Raw genomic sequence first — 11,161 nt, forward strand, 5'->3', positions numbered from 1 at the left:
GTCGTCCCCCGGGCGCTCCGGGGGGGAAAGCTTAATAGTCGTCCCCCGGACAGTGTGGGTGGGTGGGGGGGGGGGAGGCTTAACACTCTTCCCCCAGGCTGAGCGGGAGGCTTCGCAGTCGTCCCCCGGGCAGTCCGGGGGAGGCTTAATAGTCGTCCCCCGGGCGCTCCGGGGGGGAAAGCTTAACAGTCGTCCCCCAGACAGTGTGGGTGGGTGGGTGGGGGGGGAGGCTTAACAGTCTTCCCCCAGGCAAAGCGGGAGGCTTCGCAGTCATCCCCCGGGCAGTCCGGGGGAGGCTTAATAGTCGTCCCCCGGGCGCTCCGGAGGGGAAAGCTTAATAGTCGTCCCCCAGACAGGGTGGGTGGGGGGGAGGCTTAACAGTCTTCCCCCAGGCTGAGCGGGAGGCTTCGCAGTCGTCCCCCGGGCAGTCCGGGGGAAGGCTTAATAGTCGTCCCCCGGGCGCTCCGGGGGGGAAAGCTTAATAGTCGTCCCCCGGACAGTGTGGGTGGGTGGGGGGGGGGGAGGCTTAACAGTCTTCCCCCAGGCTGAGCGGGAGGCTTCGCAGTCGTCCCCCGGGCAGTCCGGGGGAGGCTTAATAGTCGTCCCCCGGGCGCTCCGGGGGGGAAAGCTTAACAGTCGTCCCCCAGACAGTGTGGGTGGGTGGGTGGGGGGGGAGGCTTAACAGTCTTCCCCCAGGCAAAGCGGGAGGCTTCGCAGTCATCCCCCGGGCAGTCCGGGGGAGGCTTAATAGTCGTCCCCCGGGCGCTCCGGAGGGGAAAGCTTAATAGTCGTCCCCCAGACAGGGTGGGTGGGGGGGAGGCTTAACAGTCTTCCCCCAGGCTGAGCGGGAGGCTTCGCAGTCGTCCCCCGGGCAGTCCGGGGGAAGGCTTAATAGTCGTCCCCCGGGCGCTCCGGGGGGGAAAGCTTAATAGTCGTCCCCCAGACAGTGTGGGTGGGTGGGTGGGGGGGAGGCTTAACAGTCTTCCCCCAGGCTGAGCGGGAGGCTTCGCAGTCGTCCCCCGGGCAGTCCGGGGGAGGCTTAATAGTCGTCCCCCGGGCGCTCCGGGGGGGAAAGCTTAACAGTCGTCCCCCAGACAGTGTGGGTGGGTGGGTGGGGGGGGAGGCTTAACAGTCTTCCCCCAGGCAAAGCGGGAGGCTTCGCAGTCATCCCCCGGGCAGTCCGGGGGAGGCTTAATAGTCGTCCCCCGGGCGCTCCGGAGGGGAAAGCTTAATAGTCGTCCCCCAGACAGGGTGGGTGGGGGGGAGGCTTAACAGTCTTCCCCCAGGCTGAGCGGGAGGCTTCGCAGTCGTCCCCCGGGCAGTCCGGGGGAAGGCTTAATAGTCGTGCCCCGGGCGCTCCGGGGGGGAAAGCTTAATAGTCGTCCCCCAGACAGTGTAGGTGGGTGGGTGGGGGGGAGGCTTAACAGTCTTCCCCCAGGATGAGCGGGAGGCTTCGCAGTCGTCCCCCGGGCAGTCCGGGGGAAGGCTTAATAGTCGTCCCCCGGGCGCTCCGGGGGGGAAAGCTTAATAGTCGTCCCCCAGACAGTGTGGGTGGGTGGGTGGGGGGGAGGCTTAACAGTCTTCCCCCAGGCTGAGCGGGAGGCTTCGCAGTCGTCCCCCGGGCAGTCCGGGGGAGGCTTAATAGTCGTGCCCCGGGCGCTCCGGGGGGGAAAGCTTAATAGTCGTCCCCCAGACAGTGTGGGTGGGTGGGTGGGGGGGAGGCTTAACAGTCTTCCCCCAGGCTGGGCGGGGGGGAGGCTTAATAGTCATCCCCCAGACAGTGTGGGTGGGTGGGGCAGGGGGGGGAGAGGCTTAGCAGTCTTCCCCTAGACTGGCCGGGGGTGGGGGCTTAGCAGTCGTCTCCAGGGTGGTCCGGGGGTGGGGGGAGGCCTCAGAGTCGCCCCTCGGAGAGTCGGGGCGGCGGCGGCGGTGGGTGTCAGGCTTTACAGCCAGCCTCCGGAGGGTGAGCGTCCTCGGACGCGATGCAGCCGCCGCAGAGAGGCAGCCTCCGAGGCTGGGAGCGGAGCACCGAGACTGGGGAGAGGGGAGCAGGAGCCCGGGAGGGGGTGGGGTGGGGGGCCTTCAGGACAACCGGTCAACCCCCGGGGAAGCGGCTGTAAAAATTTCAAAGTCCCCACCGGGACAACAGGTCAACCCCCGGGGAAGCGGCTGTAAAATTTTCTAAGTCCCCGCTCGGCCACCAGGTCAACCCACTGAATCTAATGGGTTGACCTGGTGGCCGGTTTGATTTCCGGCCACCAGGTCAACCCATTGGATTCAATGGGTTGACCTGGTGGCCGGTTTGCTGTGCGGCCCGGGTGTCACCCCACTCCGCGGGCCGCGCGGCAGTGGTCCTGAGGACCACAGAGGGGGGCTTAATAGTCGAGATGGAGCAGGTCCGGGGGAGGCTTAATAGTCGTCCCCCGGGCAGTCCGGGGGAAGGCTTAATAGTCGTCCCCCGGGCGCTCCGGAGGGGAAAGCTTAATAGTCGTCCCCCAGACAGGGTGGGTGGGGGGGAGGCTTAACAGTCTTCCCCCAGGCTGAGCGGGAGGCTTCGCAGTCGTCCCCCGGGCAGTCCGGGGGAAGGCTTAATAGTCGTCCCCCGGGCGCTCCGGGGGGGAAAGCTTAATAGTCGTCCCCCAGACAGGGTGGGTGGGGGGGAGGCTTAACAGTCTTCCCCCAGGCTGAGCGGGAGGCTTCGCAGTCGTCCCCCGGGCAGTCCGGGGGAAGGCTTAATAGTCGTCCCCCGGGCGCTCCGGGGGGGAAAGCTTAATAGTCGTCCCCCGGACAGTGTGGGTGGGTGGGGGGGGGGGAGGCTTAACACTCTTCCCCCAGGCTGAGCGGGAGGCTTCGCAGTCGTCCCCCGGGCAGTCCGGGGGAGGCTTAATAGTCGTCCCCCGGGCGCTCCGGGGGGGAAAGCTTAACAGTCGTCCCCCAGACAGTGTGGGTGGGTGGGTGGGGGGGGAGGCTTAACAGTCTTCCCCCAGGCAAAGCGGGAGGCTTCGCAGTCATCCCCCGGGCAGTCCGGGGGAGGCTTAATAGTCGTCCCCCGGGCGCTCCGGAGGGGAAAGCTTAATAGTCGTCCCCCAGACAGGGTGGGTGGGGGGGAGGCTTAACAGTCTTCCCCCAGGCTGAGCGGGAGGCTTCGCAGTCGTCCCCCGGGCAGTCCGGGGGAAGGCTTAATAGTCGTCCCCCGGGCGCTCCGGGGGGGAAAGCTTAATAGTCGTCCCCCGGACAGTGTGGGTGGGTGGGGGGGGGGGAGGCTTAACAGTCTTCCCCCAGGCTGAGCGGGAGGCTTCGCAGTCGTCCCCCGGGCAGTCCGGGGGAGGCTTAATAGTCGTCCCCCGGGCGCTCCGGGGGGGAAAGCTTAACAGTCGTCCCCCAGACAGTGTGGGTGGGTGGGTGGGGGGGGAGGCTTAACAGTCTTCCCCCAGGCAAAGCGGGAGGCTTCGCAGTCATCCCCCGGGCAGTCCGGGGGAGGCTTAATAGTCGTCCCCCGGGCGCTCCGGAGGGGAAAGCTTAATAGTCGTCCCCCAGACAGGGTGGGTGGGGGGGAGGCTTAACAGTCTTCCCCCAGGCTGAGCGGGAGGCTTCGCAGTCGTCCCCCGGGCAGTCCGGGGGAAGGCTTAATAGTCGTCCCCCGGGCGCTCCGGGGGGGAAAGCTTAATAGTCGTCCCCCAGACAGTGTGGGTGGGTGGGTGGGGGGGAGGCTTAACAGTCTTCCCCCAGGCTGAGCGGGAGGCTTCGCAGTCGTCCCCCGGGCAGTCCGGGGGAGGCTTAATAGTCGTCCCCCGGGCGCTCCGGGGGGGAAAGCTTAACAGTCGTCCCCCAGACAGTGTGGGTGGGTGGGTGGGGGGGGAGGCTTAACAGTCTTCCCCCAGGCAAAGCGGGAGGCTTCGCAGTCATCCCCCGGGCAGTCCGGGGGAGGCTTAATAGTCGTCCCCCGGGCGCTCCGGAGGGGAAAGCTTAATAGTCGTCCCCCAGACAGGGTGGGTGGGGGGGAGGCTTAACAGTCTTCCCCCAGGCTGAGCGGGAGGCTTCGCAGTCGTCCCCCGGGCAGTCCGGGGGAAGGCTTAATAGTCGTGCCCCGGGCGCTCCGGGGGGGAAAGCTTAATAGTCGTCCCCCAGACAGTGTAGGTGGGTGGGTGGGGGGGAGGCTTAACAGTCTTCCCCCAGGATGAGCGGGAGGCTTCGCAGTCGTCCCCCGGGCAGTCCGGGGGAAGGCTTAATAGTCGTCCCCCGGGCGCTCCGGGGGGGAAAGCTTAATAGTCGTCCCCCAGACAGTGTGGGTGGGTGGGTGGGGGGGAGGCTTAACAGTCTTCCCCCAGGCTGAGCGGGAGGCTTCGCAGTCGTCCCCCGGGCAGTCCGGGGGAGGCTTAATAGTCGTGCCCCGGGCGCTCCGGGGGGGAAAGCTTAATAGTCGTCCCCCAGACAGTGTGGGTGGGTGGGTGGGGGGGAGGCTTAACAGTCTTCCCCCAGGCTGGGCGGGGGGGAGGCTTAATAGTCATCCCCCAGACAGTGTGGGTGGGTGGGGCAGGGGGGGGAGAGGCTTAGCAGTCTTCCCCTAGACTGGCCGGGGGTGGGGGCTTAGCAGTCGTCTCCAGGGTGGTCCGGGGGTGGGGGGAGGCCTCAGAGTCGCCCCTCGGAGAGTCGGGGCGGCGGCGGCGGTGGGTGTCAGGCTTTACAGCCAGCCTCCGGAGGGTGAGCGTCCTCGGACGCGATGCAGCCGCCGCAGAGAGGCAGCCTCCGAGGCTGGGAGCGGAGCACCGAGACTGGGGAGAGGGGAGCAGGAGCCCGGGAGGGGGTGGGGTGGGGGGCCTTCAGGACAACCGGTCAACCCCCGGGGAAGCGGCTGTAAAAATTTCAAAGTCCCCACCGGGACAACAGGTCAACCCCCGGGGAAGCGGCTGTAAAATTTTCTAAGTCCCCGCTCGGCCACCAGGTCAACCCACTGAATCTAATGGGTTGACCTGGTGGCCGGTTTGATTTCCGGCCACCAGGTCAACCCATTGGATTCAATGGGTTGACCTGGTGGCCGGTTTGCTGTGCGGCCCGGGTGTCACCCCACTCCGCGGGCCGCGCGGCAGTGGTCCTGAGGACCACAGAGGGGGGCTTAATAGTCGAGATGGAGCAGGTCCGGGGGAGGCTTAATAGTCGTCCCCCGGGCAGTCCGGGGGAAGGCTTAATAGTCGTCCCCCGGGCGCTCCGGAGGGGAAAGCTTAATAGTCGTCCCCCAGACAGGGTGGGTGGGGGGGAGGCTTAACAGTCTTCCCCCAGGCTGAGCGGGAGGCTTCGCAGTCGTCCCCCGGGCAGTCCGGGGGAAGGCTTAATAGTCGTCCCCCGGGCGCTCCGGGGGGGAAAGCTTAATAGTCGTCCCCCGGACAGTGTGGGTGGGTGGGGGGGGGGGAGGCTTAACAGTCTTCCCCCAGGCTGAGCGGGAGGCTTCGCAGTCGTCCCCCGGGCAGTCCGGGGGAAGGCTTAATAGTCGTCCCCCGGGCGCTCCGGGGGGGAAAGCTTAATAGTCGTCCCCCGGACAGTGTGGGTGGGTGGGGGGGGGGGAGGCTTAACACTCTTCCCCCAGGCTGAGCGGGAGGCTTCGCAGTCGTCCCCCGGGCAGTCCGGGGGAGGCTTAATAGTCGTCCCCCGGGCGCTCCGGGGGGGAAAGCTTAACAGTCGTCCCCCAGACAGTGTGGGTGGGTGGGTGGGGGGGGAGGCTTAACAGTCTTCCCCCAGGCAAAGCGGGAGGCTTCGCAGTCATCCCCCGGGCAGTCCGGGGGAGGCTTAATAGTCGTCCCCCGGGCGCTCCGGAGGGGAAAGCTTAATAGTCGTCCCCCAGACAGGGTGGGTGGGGGGGAGGCTTAACAGTCTTCCCCCAGGCTGAGCGGGAGGCTTCGCAGTCGTCCCCCGGGCAGTCCGGGGGAAGGCTTAATAGTCGTCCCCCGGGCGCTCCGGGGGGGAAAGCTTAATAGTCGTCCCCCGGACAGTGTGGGTGGGTGGGGGGGGGGGAGGCTTAACAGTCTTCCCCCAGGCTGAGCGGGAGGCTTCGCAGTCGTCCCCCGGGCAGTCCGGGGGAGGCTTAATAGTCGTCCCCCGGGCGCTCCGGGGGGGAAAGCTTAACAGTCGTCCCCCAGACAGTGTGGGTGGGTGGGTGGGGGGGGAGGCTTAACAGTCTTCCCCCAGGCAAAGCGGGAGGCTTCGCAGTCATCCCCCGGGCAGTCCGGGGGAGGCTTAATAGTCGTCCCCCGGGCGCTCCGGAGGGGAAAGCTTAATAGTCGTCCCCCAGACAGGGTGGGTGGGGGGGAGGCTTAACAGTCTTCCCCCAGGCTGAGCGGGAGGCTTCGCAGTCGTCCCCCGGGCAGTCCGGGGGAAGGCTTAATAGTCGTCCCCCGGGCGCTCCGGGGGGGAAAGCTTAATAGTCGTCCCCCAGACAGTGTGGGTGGGTGGGTGGGGGGGAGGCTTAACAGTCTTCCCCCAGGCTGAGCGGGAGGCTTCGCAGTCGTCCCCCGGGCAGTCCGGGGGAGGCTTAATAGTCGTCCCCCGGGCGCTCCGGGGGGGAAAGCTTAACAGTCGTCCCCCAGACAGTGTGGGTGGGTGGGTGGGGGGGGAGGCTTAACAGTCTTCCCCCAGGCAAAGCGGGAGGCTTCGCAGTCATCCCCCGGGCAGTCCGGGGGAGGCTTAATAGTCGTCCCCCGGGCGCTCCGGAGGGGAAAGCTTAATAGTCGTCCCCCAGACAGGGTGGGTGGGGGGGAGGCTTAACAGTCTTCCCCCAGGCTGAGCGGGAGGCTTCGCAGTCGTCCCCCGGGCAGTCCGGGGGAAGGCTTAATAGTCGTGCCCCGGGCGCTCCGGGGGGGAAAGCTTAATAGTCGTCCCCCAGACAGTGTAGGTGGGTGGGTGGGGGGGAGGCTTAACAGTCTTCCCCCAGGATGAGCGGGAGGCTTCGCAGTCGTCCCCCGGGCAGTCCGGGGGAAGGCTTAATAGTCGTCCCCCGGGCGCTCCGGGGGGGAAAGCTTAATAGTCGTCCCCCAGACAGTGTGGGTGGGTGGGTGGGGGGGAGGCTTAACAGTCTTCCCCCAGGCTGAGCGGGAGGCTTCGCAGTCGTCCCCCGGGCAGTCCGGGGGAGGCTTAATAGTCGTGCCCCGGGCGCTCCGGGGGGGAAAGCTTAATAGTCGTCCCCCAGACAGTGTGGGTGGGTGGGTGGGGGGGAGGCTTAACAGTCTTCCCCCAGGCTGGGCGGGGGGGAGGCTTAATAGTCATCCCCCAGACAGTGTGGGTGGGTGGGGCAGGGGGGGGAGAGGCTTAGCAGTCTTCCCCTAGACTGGCCGGGGGTGGGGGCTTAGCAGTCGTCTCCAGGGTGGTCCGGGGGTGGGGGGAGGCCTCAGAGTCGCCCCTCGGAGAGTCGGGGCGGCGGCGGCGGTGGGTGTCAGGCTTTACAGCCAGCCTCCGGAGGGTGAGCGTCCTCGGACGCGATGCAGCCGCCGCAGAGAGGCAGCCTCCGAGGCTGGGAGCGGAGCACCGAGACTGGGGAGAGGGGAGCAGGAGCCCGGGAGGGGGTGGGGTGGGGGGCCTTCAGGACAACCGGTCAACCCCCGGGGAAGCGGCTGTAAAAATTTCAAAGTCCCCACCGGGACAACAGGTCAACCCCCGGGGAAGCGGCTGTAAAATTTTCTAAGTCCCCGCTCGGCCACCAGGTCAACCCACTGAATCTAATGGGTTGACCTGGTGGCCGGTTTGATTTCCGGCCACCAGGTCAACCCATTGGATTCAATGGGTTGACCTGGTGGCCGGTTTGCTGTGCGGCCCGGGTGTCACCCCACTCCGCGGGCCGCGCGGCAGTGGTCCTGAGGACCACAGAGGGGGGCTTAATAGTCGAGATGGAGCAGGTCCGGGGGAGGCTTAATAGTCGTCCCCCGGGCAGTCCGGGGGAAGGCTTAATAGTCGTCCCCCGGGCGCTCCGGAGGGGAAAGCTTAATAGTCGTCCCCCAGACAGGGTGGGTGGGGGGGAGGCTTAACAGTCTTCCCCCAGGCTGAGCGGGAGGCTTCGCAGTCGTCCCCCGGGCAGTCCGGGGGAAGGCTTAATAGTCGTCCCCCGGGCGCTCCGGGGGGGAAAGCTTAATAGTCGTCCCCCGGACAGTGTGGGTGGGTGGGGGGGGGGGAGGCTTAACACTCTTCCCCCAGGCTGAGCGGGAGGCTTCGCAGTCGTCCCCCGGGCAGTCCGGGGGAGGCTTAATAGTCGTCCCCCGGGCGCTCCGGGGGGGAAAGCTTAACAGTCGTCCCCCAGACAGTGTGGGTGGGTGGGTGGGGGGGGAGGCTTAACAGTCTTCCCCCAGGCAAAGCGGGAGGCTTCGCAGTCATCCCCCGGGCAGTCCGGGGGAGGCTTAATAGTCGTCCCCCGGGCGCTCCGGAGGGGAAAGCTTAATAGTCGTCCCCCAGACAGGGTGGGTGGGGGGGAGGCTTAACAGTCTTCCCCCAGGCTGAGCGGGAGGCTTCGCAGTCGTCCGCCGGGCAGTCCGGGGGAAGGCTTAATAGTCGTCCCCCGGGCGCTCCGGCGGGGGGGAAGCTTAATAGTCGTCCCCAGGACAGTGTGGGTGGGTGGGTGGGGGGGAGGCTTAACAGTCTTCCCCCAGGCTGAGCGGGAGGCTTCGCAGTCGTCCCCCGGGCAGTCCGGGGGAAGGCTTAATAGTCGTCCCCCGGGCGCTCCGGAGGGGAAAGCTTAATAGTCGTCCCCCAGACAGGGTGGGTGGGGGGGAGGCTTAACAGTCTTCCCCCAGGCTGAGCGGGAGGCTTCGCAGTCGTCCCCCGGGCAGTCCGGGGGAAGGCTTAATAGTCGTCCCCCGGGCGCTCCGGGGGGGAAAGCTTAATAGTCGTCCCCCAGACAGTGTGGGTGGGTGGGGGGGGGGGGAGGCTTAACAGTCTTCCCCCAGGCTGAGCGGGAGGCTTCGCAGTCGTCCCCCGGGCAGTCCGGGGGAGGCTTAATAGTCGTCCCCCGGGCGCTCCGGGGGGGAAAGCTTAACAGTCGTCCCCCAGACAGTGTGGGTGGGTGGGTGGGGGGGGAGGCTTAACAGTCTTCCCCCAGGCAAAGCGGGAGGCTTCGCAGTCATCCCCCGGGCAGTCCGGGGGAGGCTTAATAGTCGTCCCCCGGGCGCTCCGGAGGGGAAAGCTTAATAGTCGTCCCCCAGACAGGGTGGGTGGGGGGGAGGCTTAACAGTCTTCCCCCAGGCTGAGCGGGAGGCTTCGCAGTCGTCCGCCGGGCAGTCCGGGGGAAGGCTTAATAGTCGTCCCCCGGGCGCTCCGGCGGGGGGGAAGCTTAATAGTCGTCCCCCAGACAGGGTGGGTGGGGGGGAGGCTTAACAGTCTTCCCCCAGGCTGGGCGGGGGGGAGGCTTAATAGTCATCCCCCAGACAGTGTGGGTGGGTGGGGCAGGGGGGGGAGAGGCTTAGCAGTCTTCCCCTAGACTGGCCGGGGGTGGGGGCTTAGCAGTCGTCTCCAGGGTGGTCCGGGGGTGGGGGGAGGCCTCAGAGTCGCCCCTCGGAGAATCGGGGCGGCGGCGGTGGTGGGTGTCAGGCTTTACAGCCAGCCTCCGGAGGGTGAGCGTCCTCGGACGCGATGCAGCCGCCGCAGAGAGGGAGCCTCCGAGGCTGGGAGCGGAGCACCGAGGCTGGGGAGAGGGGAGCAGGAGCCCGGGGGTGGGGGTGGGGGTGGGGGGCCTTCAGGACAACCGGTCAAGCCCCGGGAAGCGGCTGTAAAATTTTCAAAGTCCCCACCGGGACAACAGGTCACGCCCCGGGAAAAGGCTGGAAAATTTCCTAAGTCCCCGCTCGGCCACCAGGTCCACCCAGGTCTAGCAATGGGGTTGACCTGCCTGATGGCCGGTTAGTATCAACGTAGTCTCACACAGGAGGGCAGCTCTCAGGCCGGCCGGCTGCGGCTGACTCTGGGGCGGTGCCCGGTGCCCGGCAGCGAGGCGCGGGGGGGGTGGGGGGGTGAGGGGGGGGGGAGCGACACGGGGCTTACCGGCCCCGGGGGCCGGGGGCGCCTCCTGCGGCTTTGGGGGCCGCGGGTCCTCCGTGGCATCCAGGCCAGGCCTCTCCTGCCTGGCCGCGGGGGGATTCGGGGGCGGTCCCGCGGGCCGGCGGCCGGGCGCAGGGGGGGGGGCCCGAGCGAGTCCGCCCCGGGCCCGGGGTCTCCCCCTGCGGCTCAGGGGGGGGCGTGGGTCCTCGGGGGAGGAAGCCCGGGGGGAGCTGCAGACCCGCCGTGGGGCCCTCCAGGCCAGGCCTCGCCTGGGTGGCCGCGGGGGGGATTCGGGTCGGGCCCGCGGGCCGGCGGCCGGGCGCAGCGGGGCCGGGAGGGTCCGGGCCAGTCCGCCGCATGCCCGGGGTCTCCCCCAGCGGCTTCGGTGGCCGTGGGTCCCCGGTGGGGCAAGCGGCGGGGAGCCTGACACCCGCCGTGGGGCCCTCCAGGCCAGGCCTCGCCTGGGTGGCCGGGGGGGGATTCGGGGCGGTCCCGCGGGCCGGCGGCCGGGCGCAGGGGGGCCGGGAGGGGCCGGGCCAGTCCGCCCCATGCCCGGGGTCTCCCCCAGCGGCTTCGGTGGCCGTGGGTCCCCGGTGGGGCAAGCGGCGGGGAGCCTGACACCCGCCGTGGGGCCCTCCAGGCCAGGCCTCGCCTGGGTGGCCGCGGGGGGATTCGGGGCGGTCCCGCGGGCCGGCGGCCGGGCGCAGGGGGGCCGGGAGGGGCCGCGCCAGTCCGCCCCATGCCCGGGGTCTCCCCCCCAGCGGCTTCGGTGGCCGTGGGTCCCCGGTGGGGCAAGCGGCGGGGAGCCTGACACCCGCCGTGGGGCCCTCCAGGCCAGGCCTCGCCTGGGTGGCCGCGGGGGGATTCGGGGCGGTCCCGCGGGCCGGCGGCCGGGCGCAGGGGGGCCGGGAGGGGCCGGGCCAGTCCGCCCCATGCCCGGGGTCTCCCCCAGCGGCTTCGGTGGCCGGGGGTCCTCCGCGGAGGAAGCCGGGTGGGTGTTGGGGGGAGCCGGACCCCAGGCGCCCCGACCCGTGACCTGCGGCCGCGACCTCCGACTCGGCAGGAGCGACGAGGGGCTTTCTGGCCCGCCCCCCCCCCCCTTCTCCTTCCTCCCCAGAAAAAGGAGAGAGAGCTGGCTCGGACCGGGAAAAGC

Source organism: Emys orbicularis (assembly GCF_028017835.1).
Source record: "Emys orbicularis isolate rEmyOrb1 chromosome 15 unlocalized genomic scaffold, rEmyOrb1.hap1 SUPER_15_unloc_6, whole genome shotgun sequence".
NCBI classification, from domain to species: Eukaryota; Metazoa; Chordata; order Testudines; family Emydidae; genus Emys; species Emys orbicularis.